This window comes from Canis lupus, chromosome 19, assembly GCF_048164855.1.
Source record: "Canis lupus baileyi chromosome 19, mCanLup2.hap1, whole genome shotgun sequence".
Taxonomy (NCBI): Eukaryota; Metazoa; Chordata; class Mammalia; order Carnivora; family Canidae; genus Canis; species Canis lupus.
Genome location: NC_132856.1, coordinates 28,428,624 through 28,448,789, shown reverse-complemented (window position 1 = coordinate 28,448,789; position 20,166 = coordinate 28,428,624). Strand labels below are relative to the sequence as shown.

General features: G+C 42.4%; 1 protein-coding gene across 7 annotated transcripts in view; it reads right to left on the bottom strand.

Annotated features, from left to right (window-relative positions):
- Nucleotides 1–20,166, bottom strand: part of PRICKLE2 (prickle planar cell polarity protein 2) — a 321,790-nt gene that overhangs the window by 278,219 nt on the left and 23,405 nt on the right. The window contains exons 1-4 of one of the 7 annotated variants that reach the window (XM_072785522.1): nt 12,832–13,101; nt 11,498–11,625; nt 1,276–1,383; nt 584–704 (exon numbers count right to left, since the gene is read on the bottom strand). The exons of 2 other annotated variants lie outside the window; for them this stretch is intronic. The gene's annotated coding sequence lies outside the window, so the exon portion shown is untranslated. Of the gene's footprint in view, nt 1–583; nt 705–1,275; nt 1,384–11,497; nt 11,626–12,831; nt 13,102–20,166 lie in introns of those variants that run through there. 4 more of the 7 variants (XM_072785523.1, XM_072785525.1, XM_072785518.1 and 1 more) reach the window with 4 other exon arrangements.

Below are 20,166 nucleotides of genomic sequence, written 5' to 3'. Positions count from 1 at the left end.
TATCATATGTGGCTTCTTTATCTGTCTGCAGTCTCCAAAGTATGTCTGTCAAATAGGGAAAAATTCAGCACCTTGTGAATACTTTATGCTATTTCGTTCATTCGTTCGTTCATTCCATTCACTCTTTGAATCCAACTACATACTGGATAGTTCATAAACCAAAAAGAATGAATGAGCCCCACTTGTTGCCCTCAGAAGAGTCACAGGCTAGTGGGAAAACCTCCAAATAGGTTCACAGGATACCATGTAGGAAGCACAATGGTGGCAGATGCTCAGGTTCCAACACAGGTCAGAGAATAGGAATCCAAAAGAAGATGGAGCCAGGTGATCAACAGTGTCCACCCCTGCCAAGGACACTGGCAATGGAATCCTCCAGTGATTGCTTGCTCTTTGGTAGCATCCTCTCTTCCTCAGCTACATGAGCCCCCACCAGCCATGATTACCCCAAAGATCTCATATAGCAGTGATCCGAGGACCTGGGCTCCCACTATTCTGAGTACTTCTCAGCAGCATGTGGCAGGGAAACAAAGTCCCCCTCTCATCCCCTTCCCCATTCTTATAGATTATTGTTTGTGGCACTTACAAGCAGCTTCAAATGAGTACACATGTTTTATTTCCCAGCAGACTTTAAATAACGACATCCTGCCATGAGCTGAAAATCTGGTTGGCACTCCTGAAGACATGTCAGCTTGCAGCTTCATTCCCTTTTAAGGCATCAAAAAAATTTTATGAAATATAAAAATTTAAAAAGACAGAGATTCCAACATTTTCCTCCTCATAGAGAAATTGACCGCCAGAAAACAGAGTTTCCTCCCCACCAGGTTGTATCAGTTGTCTGTTGCAACAATAATGCTGAACAGAAGACCTCAGTGGTATGTCTTTCCCAGGGGTCTTGCAAGAGCCACTCTAGGGCTGGGCTCCCTCACACATCTGCAGGCTGGCTGATTTAGGTTAAGTTCCGCTGGTCTACTCTGCTCTACTTTATGTGTCTCTTGCTGTTTTTCCTGGACCATAGGCTAAGCTATACTCAGGATGGCAGTGGAGTGGAAGAACTCATGCAGAAAACATGCCTGCACTTTTTCCAAGCCTCTGCATACATCAGGTTTGCTAACATCCCACTGGTCAAAGCAGCCCCATGGCTGCGTTGGAGCAGGATAACATAAACGGAGGCAGGGAAGAATTGGTCCTGGTCGCATTATAGAGCCAGTAACGATACTTTCTGAGCCCCAAATCAGGCTTGACTAGGATTTTTATGCCCTCCCAGGTGAGAAATACCTCCTGAGGAGAGTGGTCTAGATGGCAAAAGGTGGTCAATTCTGAGACATTTTGATGTTGAATTCCAGGTAGTGCATGAATCACCTGGTAAAACAGTTATACACTCTTCTGAAAATCAAGAGGGACAGTCACTAATGAGTAAAATTACCAAAACACCTCTGAACAATGGTTGAACGTTTCTGACTAAGCTAGAATAGACTCTTATTTACAGCCTATAATGGCCTAGCAAGAGTAACTGCAATAACTGCAAACATTGATGCAGCACTTACCATGTTTGGGCTAAACACTTTCTAGGAGTTATTCTTCTTAATTTTTTTTTAATTTTTATTTATTTATGATAGTCACACATGAGAGAGAGAGAGAGAGAGAGAGAGAGAGAGGCAGAGACACAGGCAGAGGGAGAAGCAGGCTCCATGCACCGGGAGCCCGACGTGGGACTCGATCCCGGGTCTCCAGGATCGCGCCCGTCCCAGGCCAAAGGCAGGCGCCAAACCGCTGCGCCACCCAGGGTTTCCTATTCTTAATTTTGATAGCAAACCGTAGATATTATGATGATGATGCCAATTTTACAGATGTGGAAACCAAGGCCAGGGGTTCAACTGTCCAAGAACCCACAAATAGTAAAAGAAGCACCAGAACTTGAACCCAGGTCCACGTGGTTGTACAGATGGTGCATCTTACCACTACCCTATACCATCCCTGTCTTCATTCATGTAAGTCTCAATGGCCTTGTCATACTGTTCTCTTTATTTATAAATACTCAGAGCTCCTGAATCTTCTGTTCCTGACAGAAAGACTATTCTGTCTAAAAACGCCTACATTTTACTCAATGCCTCACTAGTCTAATTTAGTATTTCTTCCATTTGTATATTAACTAAGACAGTTTCTAGGGAGAATATAGGATAAGACTCAAGATACAAGATCTGACTGGCTGCTGCCCATCTCTGAATAAAAACCATAGAGGGAGGAAATCAACAAAGCTCCAAGGAGCAGAGCAGGAGGGGGAAGAAGCCCTTGGTTTCAGATACCTTTGGTTCCTTTTCCGTAAATTCAGACTATTCAGTGATTATACCCAAGACACTATACTTAAGTTGATATAAAAAATACGTACCAAAATCTTAAAATGGATTCCCCTTCATTCTCCACATAATATACGTGTGTGCATAAAAGTGAAGTGCTTGTCAGAAGTTGCTAAATGATACAAGCCATACCATATACCATGTTTCAACCTGTTCTTTACAATTTCCCAAATCATTTGTTGATTGTGAGAGGCCTGTTAGCACACTCTTTTGTCTGAGGCACTTGTCACTAGTGACTGATACTGTCTGAATCGCAGTTGACATAGAGAACCATCCTAAGGTCGTTCAAGGGCATTCCCACATTATAATAGTCATTAGGACCCCAACCACCAACAACTGGTAGCTAGAGGGAGGCCAGATGCTGCTGGTGTGTGTGTCTTGGTCAGTGAAAGGGTGTCAGCTCTTCCTACAGAAGCTGGACCTAGAGATCTTGAAGTTAGCCTCTTGACCAACTTGACCTCCTGACTTCTCTGAAGTCCCAATCAGTGCCAGGGCTGCAGAGGCCTGCCTCCGACCATCAGCTACCCCAGCCCTGGTAGCAGGCCAGGCCTCCTTCACTGCTGGCTTGGTGGCCATGTCAATCAACAGTGTAACCACAGTAAAGCTCTCCTGGTGCCCAGTGACTAAATTTCAGTCCTGAGCAATACTTGTTTTTTGCACCTACTATGGCTTTCTGTGCTATTTAAATGAGCAAATGTAGGAGATATCTTCAAAATAAATAGGAAATAACTGCTGAGAAAATGCTTTGGGACATGTTTTCAGGCCCCAAATGCATACTTGATACAGCAAAAGAAATCCAGTGTTCCTCTTCCACTCTTCTGTTGCTTTCCGGTCACTAATCCTAGGAAGCAATCTGCAAAGCATGTAAAAGAAACCAAGAGGGCTGTTTGTCAGCAGACTGCTGTGCTGGGCAGAGTTCAAACAGGTAAGAGAGTGGGGGTAAAAATAGTCCTTCCTGGCCAACACGCAGCTCATAATCCTGTAATAATGGCAGTGCTCCTAGCCTGGGGGGTCTGCGATTAATCTACACCGGATGTATGCAGTCCTAAGGCCTCTACCCTTGTTATGCCGTCCCAGAACATAGGGGGCTCTCCATAGTAGAAGAGTCAGGTGGTACCGGACCAGGCCTTTGAAGCGCAGGTGAGTAAAGAGACAGACAGTAGGAACAGTGGTAAAAAGCATCATATTAGAAACAGAACCAATGGCAGTGCTGCATGCCCACTCTCTTTATCTAGAGAGAGAAGTGAAGGCTTGTTAATTAGAAGGAATTGGCTCACATGATTATGGAGGTTAAGAAGTCTAAAATGTGCAGAGTAAGCCAGGGGTGTGGACCTAGGGAGAGTCCACATTCCAGTTTGAAGGTCATTGGGCAGGAAGAGCTAATATTGCAGATGAAGTCCAAAGGCAGTCAGCTGGAAAACTGTCTCTTATTCAGGGAAGGTGGGGTTTTTTGGTTCTATGGAGGCTTTCAACTGATTGGACAAGGCCCGCCCACATTATGGAAGGCGACCTGCTTTACTCAAGTCCACCTATTTCAATATTAATCTCACTCAAAAACACCCCACAGAAACACCCAGAAGGATTATGTTTGACTGCTCTCTGGGCACCCTATTGTCCAGGCCACTTGACATAAAATCACCCATCATAAGCATCTATCTAGACAAGTTAACTATGTTTCAGGCACAGTGTGACAGCCAATTATTCTGGATTGGCATAAAAGTTTCTGGGTTCCATGTGTCAAGAAAAGTCCATAAGGCTTGGGAATTCTGGAGATTTTACAGAGATGGATTTTCTAGCACATAGAAATCTCCACTAAAAGGGGTGGGGAATGGCGAGGATGAGAGACACACCCCAGGGGGAAACTATTAACAGATAATGAATCATCATCTGAGCTTAGCAGCTCCTGCTGTTTCCTCGGACAAAATAGGATGTTGTCAGGCAAGGTTATTTGGGAGGGGAGAATTCACTTGTAAAAAGCAATGCTGTATGCCGGACTTCTAACGGTGCTTATTTGTGTGTGTTTGTGCGCGCGCATATTACACTCAGCTGATAGAATATTATCTAAGGACACATTTTTTCCACCCTTCTTTAAATCCTTTGCTGATTCCTCTATAAATCCTCTGAACACTGCAAGGCCTCAGGCCTTGGGCAGGCCCTCTGTCCTACATCCATCCCCTCCTGAAGTCATCTCAATCACAGATTTAAGTACCATCAGTATGCTGATGAATTCTGAATTTATTTTTCCCAGCCCCGACCTTCTCTACCAAACAGCAATTTCCTAGGTACAGCTTAATATATCCACCAATAAAAAGCTTCTCACTCATACCTTAAATTTTTTTCTCTCTTTAAAATGATTCTTTCTCATCACACGATTTATAAACCCCCAAAATCATTGAATAATCACCTCCACCTTTTGTAACAGGCTTGGCCCAGTTCACACACAACCAAGATAAAGCCACTGTTACTGGAGAAGCTCTTAGTGTGTTTTTTTTTCCTCTCTGCCTCCACCTCACTCCTGTTAGGTAGCTCCCAGCACTATCTGGGGCCTGCTGGGAGGTACCTGAAAGAATATAAATCCATCAGAAAGGACTCCCCTTAAGTCTTGGGAGGTGGTTGATACTTCAGAGAATAACACTTCTCTCTAAGGGGACTGGCCACCAAAAGCTGTATTTGTTTCCTTTTTGAAACTTTTATGTTTTGGGAAGAGGGCAAGTCAGGTTTTCTGGTAAATTTTTATCAGGGGAAACAAAATGAGAGTCATCTCTTTTGTATAATTCAGTGAGTTCACAATTTGCTTCTGCCTTTCCTGAGACAGTAGATACATATGCTAAGATTGGCCAAACTTCCAGAAGCACTAATGCAATTCCCATTTTAACATGCCCTGGCAATTGAGGCAGGTTATTGCTAAAACTGGACCAGGCTCAGCACTTTATCATTTGTGGGTGTTACTCCTTCTGGGGTTTCTGGGCTCCTGACTCGCCATCAGCTCAGCTCAAAGAATTTTAAACCAACGGCAAAAAGCACAGCCTTGCTCCCTTGTCACTGACACCAACACTCCTGCCCTCCCTCCTCCCCACACACACAAAAAAGAGGTCTCATTTTCATGATAACTTTCCTTTCAGTGCTTTTCATTTGATTTTGTCTGGAACCTCAAGGAAATGGGGATTTCAGAAGCTCTTTAATGCCTTTGTTTCACTAAAGAAGAGCAAGACAAAACCCAGAGAACCCCAGCAACCTGCTCAAGGCCACACAGCACAGCCCTTAACCTCAGGACTCCATCTCTCCATTGTAAAGTGTCAATAACAAACATAGCTGCCTTATGACGATTAAACACAATACTGTATAGAACAGACCCAGCAGAGTGCCAGGCACAAGAAAGAAAAACAGATGTTTGGCATTAATAATCTTCTCCAGGCTGATCTTTTGAGCCAGGAGCTGTTAGGAGAGCCTGAGAAATCAGCAAGGCTGGCTACAGTTTGTCCAGCATCCCTACCACTTTGTGTATTTGGTAGACACACACACACACCCACAAAACTGGAAAGGTGACTCCAAAATCAATCCCCTTTTGTCTTTGAACTTCACAAATAACCCCAACAGTAGGAGGGGGTTGGGGACAGAAGAAGAGGCAAATCACTCTCCAGAGGAAAAAATGGCCCTTCTCACAGACTGAACATGGCCTCTAGGAGAGTAAGGGACTTTTCTCCCCTTTATGAGGCCAACTTAATCAAGGAAACATTTTTATGGGTTCTTCAATGAAATAGCCATCACGCCAATGGTCTTGATAAGCATGAGAGACCGCCCTCTGCTGTGGGTTTTCATTAGTGCACCAAGGGTTGGTTTGACAGCTGCTGAGCCAGGCAGTGAGTGGATCAAAGTCCAGGAAACCTGAAAGGCCTGTTGGACTGGAGGACAGAGATTCTTTGAGCTCTGTTCCCCCAAAAGGGAAAGAACAATGTACAGGATTCTCCGTCAAATGAAGAATTCCAGAGGAGAGGCTGGGACAGAGCGGGGAGGTGTAGCTACAAAATGATACACTCCCATCCCTGCCTACCCAACCTCAAATCCAGGGAAGAGCCCACAGGGAGAATAGAAGCTGGTTCACTTCTGAAGAGTCCCTACATTTCAGATGGACCACAAGTTATTACAAAATCCCCAAGTGATGAGTTTACGGAACCAGCAATAGGCAGATGAAAGTTAAGTCGGCTCCTCTTTCCACAGCTGAAATGCTGGGCAAACTTCAAAAAGTCACGGTGCTGAATCCCAGTCTCCTCGGGTACTGGGTACAGGGGGAAGATTGTCCATTATATAAGGGAGAAGGATCCTGTGGTCACAGCTGACCCAGGGATGCCTGGCAACCTTCCATTTCCGGAGCCATGCAAACACAGCCTGGATGAGTCCTTAGGTCTGGGGGAGAAATCTCCAGATTTCAGATTCAGATGGACAGTTGGTCTAAATCAGTAATTCTCAGAGTCTGACATTTCACAGGCTCCAAACAAGGTCCAAAATAATTTAAAGGAACTATGCAGGGTTTAGGGACATTTATAAAAACTATTTAATATCACCACGGTTTATTTAAAGAAGGAATAATTTAAAACAAATCTAAAGGGCAGCCCCGGTGGCTCAGCGGTTTAGCTCCGCCTTCAGCCCAGGGTGTGATCCTGGAGATCCAGGATCCAGTCCAATGGAGCCTGCTTCTCCCTCTGCCTGGGTCTCTGCCTCTATCTCTTTCTCTGTGTCTCTCATGAATAAATAAATAAAATCTTTTAAAAAACAAAACAAATCTAAAGATCAAGACAAGTATCAGAGAAAGAAGAAATATTCTTTAAATTGTATTTAGTTTCACAACCCTTACTTTTCACATTTATCTGTGAACAAATTATTTTAGAACAGTGCATATTTACCCATTATTTTGGAGAAACTGTGTGTGTGATCAAAAAAGATTGAGAAAGTTATCTTAATTTCGGAAAAGATTTAAAAAAAAAAAACCCTCCATCCAATTTTGTTTGCATTTAAAAATTTAGGAGGATCGGTGTTGAGCAGCAGGGAAAGAGGAAATTCTTGAAAGGTGGCTAAAGTGGTACCATGCTGTTTCACTCACCACCTGGAAAAGACAGGGTACTACCCAGGGCAATGCTCCCCTACTCAGAACTTAGAGCTCATTGTTGGACTTGAGAGATCCCCTGAAAAACGATTGTCAAATTAGGTATGTATTGTATTTTCTCAGAGAACGTGTTTAGACATCATGTTCAAAAAGAGATTCAGGGCAGCCCCGGTGGCTCAGCAGTTTAGCACTGCCTTCAGCCCAGGGCAGTGATACTGCAGACCCAGGATCAAGTCCCACGTCGGGCTCCCTGCATGGAGCCTGCTTCTTCTGCCTCTCTCCCTCTCTTTCTCTCTCTCTCTCTGTCTCTCATAATTTAATAAATAAAATCTTTATTAAAAAAAAAGACTCAAACTCAAAAACTATAAAGTCACTGTTAAAAAGGGCCAATGCCAAAATATGCCCTACTGGAATGTATAGCAGATTAAAATAGTCCCCATTGTCACCTCTCCCTGCATCCACACTTGCCCATCATGGGACTTTTTTCCCCACTCCTCACCACTGAGTTGACCACATGACTTGCCTTGGCCAATGGCAAATGAGCGGAAATAACAATATCCCACCTCCAAACTGAAGCCTTCAGAGCACATAATGATTGTCAGTTTTGTACCTCTGCCCCTGCCATGAGCAGAACTTGTCCAGATTAGCTACACGTCCCAAGAACAGGATGAAAGACTTGAGAAGCAGAGCCAAATCACCCAACTCACAAACTCAAGAGTGAGAAAAAAAATGCTTAGCGTTGCATACCACTGAAATTCTGAGGTTATCTGTTAAACATCATTACTGTGACAATAGCTAGCTGATATAGGATCTAAATTGTGGAATTTTCTTAGAGTAGAAGAAGAATAACCTGATGCCATTAGGGCTGAGTCGTATAAGCAGAGTGCAGCATCTCAATCTCACTCCCACCTACCTTCTATAAAAGCTCTTGACCTCTTTCCCAATTCTTGGCTATAAGAGAAGTGAGTCTTTTGCTCAAGCAAAGAAAAATGATTGAGCTGGGACCAAGAATATGGGTCACCATATTGGGCTGTCTCGGCTGTTTAACTTTTAATGAATGTATTCATTTTCCAAATATTTGTAGATTATCTTTTTAAAAAAACCTCAACTCTAGCAAATCCATTTTTAATTTTTCCAAATATTTTATAGACTTGCCCACCTTAGCCAGCAGAGTATACAGCCTACAGGTTTAACTATTTTGTAGGAAGGCAGGATAAGGCAGAGGCTGCAAAAATAAATCTAAACTCTGGAACTCTGGATTCTGTGCAAAACCCTCCTCCCTGAACTTGTTTTCTCATCTGTAAGATGGGACTCCTACTTACTTTAGAGGGTTGTAGAGAGGTTTAACGAACTGATGTATAAGCTACTTGGTTATAGAAGGTGCTCAATGAATGTGTGGACATCTGCTGCCGATGCCTTGGTCAGTATGAACTGTAGCTGAAGTATGGAGAGACCACTTGAGGAAGAGGCAAGAGCTCTTGTTTATTTGTTTATTTTTGAGCTCTTGTTTTAGGGTCAGAACCAGATTCCTGTCCTGGTTTTGTCTCACCCCACCTATGCTGAACACTCTACTTCTGAGCCTTGGCTTCAGCATCTGGAAAATGATGATCATTAAAAAAAAAAAAAAAAAAAGCAAAAGAATATTCTGGGGTGCCAGTATCATGAGCTAATATATGCAAAAGGGTTTAGAAAACCATGGAGAGCCTTGCAAATATAGGTTATTCTTACTCTTGGACGGAAGCACAGCGACACCTTCAGGGAACAATCCTGTTTTAATGATACTTAAAAACTAGAACTCGTGATGCTTCATAATGAATATTTAAAACTACTACTGCAATCTACCTATGAAAAACTATAGGAACTTAAAGGAGACCCACTTATTGAGAACTAGCCAATCCAAAAATGAAAATGTAATTCAAGGGGCTTTCAAAGAGGGTAGAAAGTCACAGAGTTCTGTTAGCTCCACTATTATGATTAATGTCCCTTTTGGTCTGAGAAGGTGGTGAAACGCAATCTTGGAACCTCAAAGCATGAATGCAGGATTCAGAGTTTCCTCCTTTGGTGGGGTCACAGAATGGGTGAACGGTGCAGGGAGAGCAGCCACAAACAGAGCCTCAGTAAATAATCCATGTTTCAAAGAAACGGTGGGAAAAATGAGAACCATCCCACCCCCCCCACCCCCGCCATGAAGCTTTTACGTGCCTTGTGATCAGACTTGACTTCGGTTCACACACTGGGATCTATTAAATATATGGGTCACCTTTCCCTACACATGTTCAGCTTTATTATTATTGCACAGCTCCAAGCTGAGGGCGCAGCCTCTCCGACTGGGCACCAACGGAGGTGTGGTTCCACCACCTCTTTATAGGACAGGCTCTGGGATCCCAGTGCAGAAACTGGGCCCCAAGACGAGAGCCTCGATTAGTTCCATGTGTGAGAAAGGGTAGCTATTCTGCATCTCCGCATTGTTCCCGTATGATTTCTTGTTCTTTTCTTCATCACACCGTCTTAAATAGGACTTTTGTATCCCTGCTTGGGGTGGAGGGGAACGACTCAGATTCCTAAGGATAAATAACAGGACTGGAAACAAAATAGGGAGATACAGTGGGTCTATCAGGACCCTGGTAATAAAGAGCCTAAAAATCAGAAGATCCATCTGAATATGGACACAGGAGACTTTAGGGAAAAACAGGTTAGCCAATGAACAAACATCTTTTCCTACAGGTAAGAATGGTCTGATTCAGTCAGTCTAAGAGATTAGGGGCAAAAAAATTGAGCCAGAGTGTTCAATAACTTGTTCATATTACAAGGGAAGTTGAGGGTGCCTTCTTTGTCAGCCTGGACTCAAATTCAGGAGTGGAAATGAGTGGCTGATCTTGGAGCTAATAATAGTTTGTAGCTACCGCCAGGCACTGTGCTAAAGGCTTTCCATGGACTATACACCATTTTATCTTCACAATAACCTCATCAAAGCAGTATTATGGTCTTCATCGTGCTGAGGAGAAAGTGGGAGCTTAGCGAGTGCCAGCCCCGCACCCACAAAATTAGGTGGCAGGAATGCCAGGGATTGCCTCCAGGCCCGGCTAAATTCAAACCCTCCCCCAAATAACATCCACAAAGGGATCTGAGACATCAATCTTCCCATCTTTTAGAATCGGATGTCTTCAGCACAAAATCAATCTTTGTTAAAGGCAAGCTTTAAAAGGAGGACCAGTCTCACACAGTCCCCCTCCCACCTGCCAATCACCATGGATTAGGTCCGTGGTTGGAGGGAGACTTCAGTGACCAAATCTTATGCACTTAAAATGTTTATCGATCAAAAACCACTCACTATAAAAGATGCATTTTGCTTTTATAACTAGTAATTTTTTACTAGTATTTTAAAAAATTGGAAAAAAATGTATACAGAATAGGGATCTCTGGGTGGCGCAGCGGTTTGGCACCTGCCTTTGGCCCAGGTCGCGATCCTGGAGACCCGGGATCGAATCCCACGTCGGGCTCCCGGTGCATGGAGCCTGCTTCTCCCTCTGCCTGTGTCTCTGCCTCTCTCTCTCTCTCTCTCTCTCTCTCTCTCTCTCTGTGTGTGACTATCATAAATAAATAAAAATTAAAAAAATAATAATAAAAGCTCATTAAAAAAAAAATGTATACAGAATGTATAGACCTTAGTTGGTAAATCACCACAGCAGACCCAGATTGTGGCCTGGGCTATGCGACCCAGAATGTTCTCTTAAGAAAAGTCACGTCTGCTCCTTGTAAATCGGTTTTCTCAACTGGACAGACCAGGAACTCTCTGAGAGTCTTTCCAGGTCTGAGATTCTATAAGACACAGAAAGAAAAGGTAGTTTTCTCTGGGATTATGTAAGAAAAGTTTTCTTCTCATCAAGAACTGAACAATAGAGTCTGCGAGGAAAGGGAATCTCCAACTAGAAATTTCTCAAGGTACCCCTGAAAGACGAATGTGGACTGAAAAACTCTGCGGTGGTTCTGATCACATCTAAAGGACATAGAGACATTTGTTACTTAACAACTAACAACTCACCCAGAAAAAACATGTTAGTAGGCAGGCTGTGGTAAAGTGTGTTTTTCCAGCACAGGAACCAGCATCTTCGGTGGTGACCTCAAAGAGGCTACCGCATGCTAGGGAGGCACACTGTCCAGGGCCTTGTGCTGCACACGGAGAGAAAGGACTGCTTTCACACAAGCCAGTCTCCACCACAAGTGATAGAGAGGCTAACAGGACTGTCATTATCATTCCAGACCTCCTGGTCTGGTTTTATGCTACATGTCTCATGGAAAACTGTAGCTGTTGAAGACATCTTAACATGCCCACCCCAACATGCTTCAATCCAGCAGACTCGACTGTCATATCTTAGGACCGTCCTTATAAGAGTTTAACCAGAGACAGGAGCTGACATTTATGGAACATATGCTAGGCAAGCTGCGTCCGTCATCTTATTTCATTTTAACAAGCAAACTCTCTGATCAGGTGCATGAATGTCAACAGGAGAACTCTGGAAGACCAGGCCAAACTCTTGAACTAGGGCAAAACTCTTCAATTCCTGCGTCATGATTCCAATAGACTGTCTGCCTGGTCCTCGGTGCCTTGTTTAGAAACCTAAACCTCAAAGGACAACAGGCAGTAAGTCCAACTCAACCACAGTCGTCATTTCTTTTTATACAGTGAGTTCCGGAGGTAAAAGGATGCCGCCCTGTTAGGATAAGGATGTTGCATAAAGGAAACACCACCCCCCAACCCCCCAGTCTTCAATCGTACACACAGAGATCTTGGAGAAGTTGGCCTGTTATCTGGTGACCCAGGAAAGGGAGGAACGTTGAAGTCGCCAGCAGCTGGTTTAACTTAGGCAATGCATTTCTCGACATGGTTTTCAAACATTTTGGAAATGAGAATGCACATAACGGACTTGCCTGAACTTTGTATTTCCTTTCTCAGCTTTCCTCCTGAGCCTCTCCCAGCGGTCTGGCTAAATTCCAAAAGCAAACACTACACTCATATGTTCCAGTCTCCTTATGAACTTCTGCGGCAATAACTTCTGATTCACTGTCATGCTTTCATCTCATTACACTCTGCTCATCACGAACAACACCGACCAGCCCATTTTTGCCCTGTGCCCACCCCAGAAAGGGGCACTGGACCAGAGATTCGGCTCCCTTCCCCCCAAAAAAGTCCTGATTTTTTATGACAGAAACCCTCCGAAGGGGAATCACGTGTTTCTGGAAGAATTTTGAGCATCTCTGAAGCGACAAAGAAATGGCTCACTACCAAGAGACTGGGAGAGCAAAATGGAAGGGAAACTGATGAAAAGCACTTTCAAGTTTCTCAAAAAAGAAAAAAAAAATGTTTTCTCCTGATACCTCTCAAAGGAGATATAGTTGGTCCTAGCATGCACCTTGGGAGGAAAATAAGCCACAGGAAAAGCAACCTGAGGTCTCATCTTCTAAATCAACATTCCACTCGAGCGTCTCTAGGTTAGGAACAAATGAAGGTATCCTAGCGGCTTCATCTTTTCTTCCTCACCCCAAATATGCCATCCTTTGATTCTCAAGCTATGATAAGATATATGTGGAAATGAAAAGACGACTCTCATCTACATGGATTTTGACAAAAAGAAGAACACCAAAATGTGAGCCCTCATTTCTAGCCAACCAATAGAGCAGAGCGGAATATAGGAATGGGAGCTATTTTGAAGGTTTCCCATGGTTACGGCTGCTATGGAAATCATTTTCTTCTCTGGGGTTTTCAGATATCTGAGCTCAGCTTCAATCACTGTTTAAAGAAGGAGAACAAAGGGAGAACATGGACAGAAATTGCTTCTTTTATTTAAAGTTTTAAAAGGTTCCAAACTGGGTTGGTTGGAGGATGGGCACAGGTTCCAATGGCAGGGGTAACCTCAAAAGACTCCCATCAGGGTCGGCTTGCAGGGGACAAGATCAATCCCTCAAGGTCTGGAGAGAAACCTGTACTTTGTGGACAGAGACAGATTTATCTTTTAAAGCCCTAAGTGAAACATATCACTCCCCCAGGTCAAATCAATGGCCTCCTACCGTCCTTAGGATAAAATCTTAACTCCCCAAGATGGCATTAGTCCATGCATCCTTCTTCCATCTCACCTCTCCCACTCTCTGTCTTATTTTCTGTGAATCAGCTGCCCTGGTTTTCAGTACATCAAATATGCTATGTTCCTCCCTGCCACAGGGCCTTTGCACATGCCATTTCCTCTGCCCAGGAGACTCTTCCTCCCTCCCTTTGTCACCTGTTCATCTTTCAGACTAAATGATTAAACATCACCTTCTCTGGTTTGCTCAGCTTGATCAGGCCATCCCATCCTTCCCTGTAGAGCATTTGCTGCAATTTAATGAAATCTACAATTTAATCTTTCAGGACTCATGAGCACGAAGAGGTAGAGAAGAATCTCTATGAGGGCATGAACTATATGCTTTATACTGCTGTACACAGGCATTATAGTTTGGTGACTTGCACTTGACTGGCACTCAATAAAAATGTAATAAATAGTTCCATGGTATGTTACCATGGTTTTGGTAACTGCCCAATGTCATGCCAAAACAAAGGTTTTGTCTCTGCCCGATGTCATGTTATGGTATTTTTCTAAGTCCCAGGTATCTCACTCCTGGTAGCTTTACAGGAGTCTTATAAAAACAGGCTGGAAATGTTACATATCAATTTTATCTCAATAGAGCTAGAAAAAAATATATAGTGGAGTTATACCACAGCTAAGGCTTGGGTTTTAAAGTTAGCACACAAAGCCAAGCAAAGTAGAGGAGTGGCTCTGGACTGGGGACGATGTGCCCCCTCAGGAAACATGTGGTGATAGCCAAAGAAATTTTTGGTGGCCACAACTGGCATCTAGTGCATTGAAATCAGGGACATTGCTGAATGTCCTACAATAAACAAGAGAACCCCCCACCCCTACACACATACAGACACCAGAGTTATCCAGTCTACATGTCGATAGTGTCAAGATAAGAAACCCTGATGTAGAGGGAAATTATTCTTTAACAATATGCTTGAGAAAGGTGTGACCTTGCACAATGATAATCCTCTCTCCTGGTCTACCCCAGGCAGTCTTCTGCCAATGTTGAAACAGACACTGCTACTACTTCAAGTTGAAAACTAAACAAAGTCACCAGTTTGCATCAATGCATTAAAAAATATTTATCTGTAAACACTAGCATCTCACCCAGCATGGCCAGAAGCCCATACTACCACAGGGATTCAGAAGCTGAAACCAACAAGAAGCAAGAGATTCATGTTCTGGCTCTCCTGTTCACCCTGGGGCTGGGCCACAGGAGTCGCATGGAAGATAACGTGTCCATACTTTCCTACAGTATTTCCATCTCTCATTCTGTCTTTGCCACAAGGATGAATTAGTCCAACAGGAACTCACCTGCCACCATCTTGCCACAGGGGTTAGGTTTCTCTCCACTGGAATCCCTCTACCTGCATCCCCCAAATACTTCCCACTTTGGTACAGGTGAATACTCTTGGAATTCTCCTTTGGATCCACCATTTGTCACACAAAATGGGCCTCTTCAGTTGCAAACTCTGCTTAAAAATGTGAATCCTAGGTGAGATAAGTAGCACTTGGCCTTTAAGTAGGGAGGAAACTATGTTAACTCAGGAAATGAACTGGTATAAAACAACTGGGCACAAGAAACGGTCTTGACAGAAGGTAGGACTTTGGGTTGCATATATGGAGCCAAAAATGTAGAAAGCACTGAAAACAGTATCACCTGCTATGTGACACCAGGCAAGTGAAACCTTTCTATGCCTCAGTTTTTCTACCTGCAAAATGGACATAACAGTGCCAGTCCCAAAGGGTTGTAGATGAAGATCAAACACAAGAATGCAAGTCAATCTCTTGGATGAGTCCTGGACCAGTTGTAAGTACCCCATAGTTTATTCAGGGCAGGACATGATCCAACTGGAAGACGACTGTAATATAAAGACAGGAAAGCCACTTGAGGAAGGATGCTTACAGATTTTGGACACAGTCACATTCAGTAAATATTTGCCAAACATTTACTTCATTTATTTATTCATCCCTTTGGCCCTCATGCCTTGCTACCAGGACTACAATGTTATACTCAGAGTGGCAATAAACCAAGCTCAGCTTCCTAACCTCCCATGCAGGTAGGGATGGCCACGTGACCACACATTGGCCAATGAGATGTGCATCAATGTCATGGATGAATCTTCTGGGAAGGAAGACAATTCAGCTGAAACTGTGCTTGTTACTCTGCCCCTTTCTTCCCATCTCAAAGAGAATGTTGGTGCAGAGTGGCATAACTGGTAGGTGGGCAAGAAAAGCCATCTTATTCTCTTGAGGATAAGAGTACATGCTAACAATGGATGAGCTGAAAGAGCGAGAAGTGTGGGTCTCAGATGACAGCATCTAAGCTGACATACCACCCAGAAGGCCCAAAGTCACTCTTTCTCATTACACAATAAAAATAAAATTCCTAATTCATTTAAGCCAACTTTTGTCTTGGGGAGGAAGGGGTCTGTGTTATTCCAGAATTGCATGTGCAGTTCTTCACCAATAATTGTACTCTTTATCATACAATATAGTGTCTATACCCTCTCCTGCTCAAGTTGTTCCCATGGCTTCAATAACTCCCATTAACTACCTAAACACCAATTACTAGTATCTTTATCTCAAGTGCTAGGCATACACCAAACCCGTATCTAAGATCAGCCTCTAGAACTTCTTGGTCAGAACATCCCACAGGCCACTCAACCCCATCTTATCCAAACTGAAGCTCTTCTTTTTCTCCCCAAGTGTGTTCTCCTCCTCTTCCCAGTTCTGGGAATGTTGTCTTCCCCATTTAGGATATTCCTCATTACCCAGAATACAGAAACCTTTCTTCTCTTTCAATCCCTCAATTTAAACTCAGCCACTGAGTCTTAAGAATTCTAATTCCAAAGTGACTCACAGATTCAAGCCCATGCTGTCCTGGTCCCTGCTACCAGGGACCAGGGAGGGAGCAAAGGGTCAGGGAAAAGGGGCAGATCTTCATGAAGTCCTTTTTAATGATTTATCATCCACCCGGAGCTCCAGTATCATTTCTTAGAGCAGACATGGTGCCTTGGGGGGACTTTCAGTGAAGAGCAATGCAACACTCAACCTCTATGGCTAAAGCAAAGTAGGTAATTAGGACAATTATCCAGTCCATTGAGTCTGATATATTTTTCTATTCTGAATTCCTTAGGTAATTGATGGTGGCACTGGGGTGCGTGCATGTGTTAGGGACGGTATTTTGGAGGCACTTACTCCTTCCGCTAACCTCCATCCCCACAAAAGCATTCATGTCACTGGTAAATTAGCTTGGAGTCAAGAGTTTCCTTTGTTGGCTGCCTAATTCATACTCCAGTCCACTAGGATGAAATCTAAATTCAAAAGGCTTATTGCAAAGATCCAACAGGGTTAGCCATTAGGAGAACAACACTAACATGGCAGTGTCTGATGCCACAAAGAGGGGCTTTTGGCAATGCAGGCAACACTGCTTGCACTGCCACCTTTCTGAAATACCTACCAGCCAGCTTCTGGCACTCAACCTGCATTTGGGAATAACATCAATTCATCTTCGCTGATTTCCTCTGTGATAACTTCATGACTATTTATGGGAAGCTTCAAAGGCTAAGAAATGCTAAACAAACAAGGAGATAAGTTGCCGAAATGTTAAACATCTGCCCTGGCCGACCTCACAAGGTTTTGCTAGGGGAATTCTTCTAAGTTCATGTAGATTATCACTGGAAACAAATCCAGTGATAACGTCTCAAAAAAAAAAAAATCATCCTAGGCCAAACTAAGGAAGCTTACAAACTAACACAAGATTATTTTAGAATGTCAGCTATTGAGATGGGGGGAAAAAAGTATACGAAAAAAAAAAAGAGTATGATTATACAATGTGAAGAATAAAATCAGATCTTTTTTCTTCAGAAACTGTCTTGACCTTTTCCATTCTAGCCTGGGAACTTTGTGAGTCAAAAAAAGAAAGAAAGAAAGAAAGAAAGAAAGAAAGAAAGAAAGAAAGAAAGAAAGAAAGAAAGAAAGAAAGAAAGAAAGAAAGAAAGAAAGAAAGAAAGAAGAAGAAAGAAAGAAAGAAAGAAAGAAAGAAAGAAAGAAAGAAAGAAAGAAAAGAAAGAAAGAAAGAAAGAAAGAAAGAAAGAAAGAAAGAAAGAAAGAAAGAAAGAAAGAAAGAAAGAAAAGAAAGAAAGAAAGAAAAGAAAGAAAGAAAGAAAGAAAGAAAGAAAGAAAGAAAGAAAGAAAGAAGAAAGAAAGAAAGAAAGAAAGAAAGAAAAAAGAAAGAAAGAAAGAAAGAAAGAAAGAAAGAAAGAAAGAAAGAAAGAAAGAAAGAAAGAAAGAAAGAAAGAAAGAAAGAAAGAAAGAAAGAAAGAAAGAAAGAAAGAAAGAAAGAAAGAAAGAAAGAAAGAAAGAAAGAAAGAAAGAAAGAAAGAAAGAAAGAAAGAAAGAAAGAAAGAAAGAAAGAAAGAAAGAAAGAAAGAAAGAAGAAAGAAAGAAAGAAAGAAAGAAGAAAGAAAGAAAGAAAGAAAGAAAGAAAGAAAGAAAGAAAGAAAGAAAGAAGGAAAGAAGAAAAGAAAGAAAGAAAGAAAGAAAAGAAAGAAAGAAAGAAGAAAGAAAGAAAGAAAGAAAGGAAGGAAGGAAGGAAGGAAGGAAGGAAAGAAGGAAGGATGGAAGGAAGGAAGGAAGGAAGGAAGGAAGAAAGGAAGAAAGGAAGAAAGAAAGAAAGAGAAAGAAAGAAAGAAAGAAAGAAAGAAAGAAAGAAAGAAAGAAAGAAAGAAAGAAAGAAAGAAAGAAAGAAAGAAAGAAAGAAACCTAATTAAAAATCACTGCGGATATTTCAGTTCAAGTGAAAGTAATAAGGCTTTAAATTTTTTGGATGAACACATATCATTTTTCAGAGATAATCTTTCATAATACTCTAAATTAGATATCTTACAGGGAGTTTTGCCTTTTCTTTTTAAGTGGATGATGTTAAAATGACTTTCTCAAATACCACTTCTTCTTTTCCTTTCAATTTTAAGTAGCTAGGACAAATGTGAATACCAGGCCAAGAAAAAAAAGTTGCAATCTATAAGAAACAAAGTATACAGGTCTCTATTCACAGACTCTCTATCTACTGTGCCAGAAAACAAAAATCAAGTGAATTAACTGGGCAATAAAAGAGTCAGTGGATAAAAAGAGATTCTATTTTTATTAGGCATCATCATTAAAAAGCTTTCCCTGTGCAATTAGATGTTTTAGCTCCAAGGAGTAACCATTACCAGATAACATTAAAGACACACACTCAATAAGGAGTCTGAACAAATAGTTCTCAGCCTAGAGGCTTAACAACAACAACCAAAGTTAACATTTATTTAATACCTCTTTGTCAGGTGAGGTAATTAGCATTTATGGGGCAATTTAATATGTGCCAGGCTATTTCCTAAGTATATTGGGATATTATCATTTAATCCTTGCAAAACTCCCTAAGCCTCATAGAATTCTACTTGGTTAAATCCTGTAACAAAAAAATTTTTTAATGAATATCATTGTTCTCATGTACAAGAGAAGCAGTAAAGATGAGCAAAGCTAAGCAACGTGATCAGACTTTTCAAACTAGATAAACCTGGACTTGAATGCTGGTTCTGACATTTACCAGCAACGTGGGCTAAGCCAAGAGCTGACCTCTGAGACTCAGTTTTACCCTCTGTAAAATGGACGCCTACCTTGCGAGGCTGTTTTGAAGACTGAAAGACAGTGTATATAAAGCACCTTGCACAGCAGCTACCATAGAGAGGGACCCAACACACACTGGTTTCCTTCCCTTTGTATTTGGTTCCTTACTTGCATTTATATCTTTGCCTCATGGGGAAATGTTGGCCATATAACTGTCACTGTTCTCACCTACTGCCAATTGCAACTGAGGAAAAAAAAACTATGAAGCCTCATGACTCCAGCATGAACAGGAAATCCCCACTGGAGTGATTAGCCTTCCCAAGTGATTCTTCTGCATGCCTCCAAAAGCACGGCACACATACCACTGGTGGGAGCACTGACTGTAGAAAGGATGACGGTATTGTTCCTTGATCTAGGCCTTCAGTGTACAGTTTGGGGAAATTTTTCAAGCTGCACACATAATTTGTATCTTTTTTTTTTTTTTTTAAGATTGTATTTATTTATTCATGAGAGACACAGAAAGAGGCAGAGACATAGGCAGGGGGAGAAGCAGGCTCCCTGCAGGGAACCTGATGCAGGACTCCATCCCAGGATCCCAGGATCATGACCTGAGTCAAAGGCGGATGCTCAAACCATTGAGCTACCCAGGCGTCCCATGATTTGTATACTTTAATCTCTACATGGAATACTTAAATAAAAAGTTTTCAAAAAACAATTTCCATGTAAGTACATCCCTTGGAAAACTCATTACTATACCATCAAGTACCCATACCCCAGCCCAAATTCCATGCCTTACATCATTACCCCCAACCCTCTTCACAGCCCCAGCCCCTACACTTCCTCCAGCCCCCCAATCCCTCAGCTTCCAAATTCTTCTAGCTCCTCCTTAGGCTCCATCATGCCTCTCCATGTCACAGCTCAGCATTTCCCATCACCCCTCAGCCCAGCACCCCCACTCCAGCCTCAGACCCTGTGTCTCCTCTCTCAT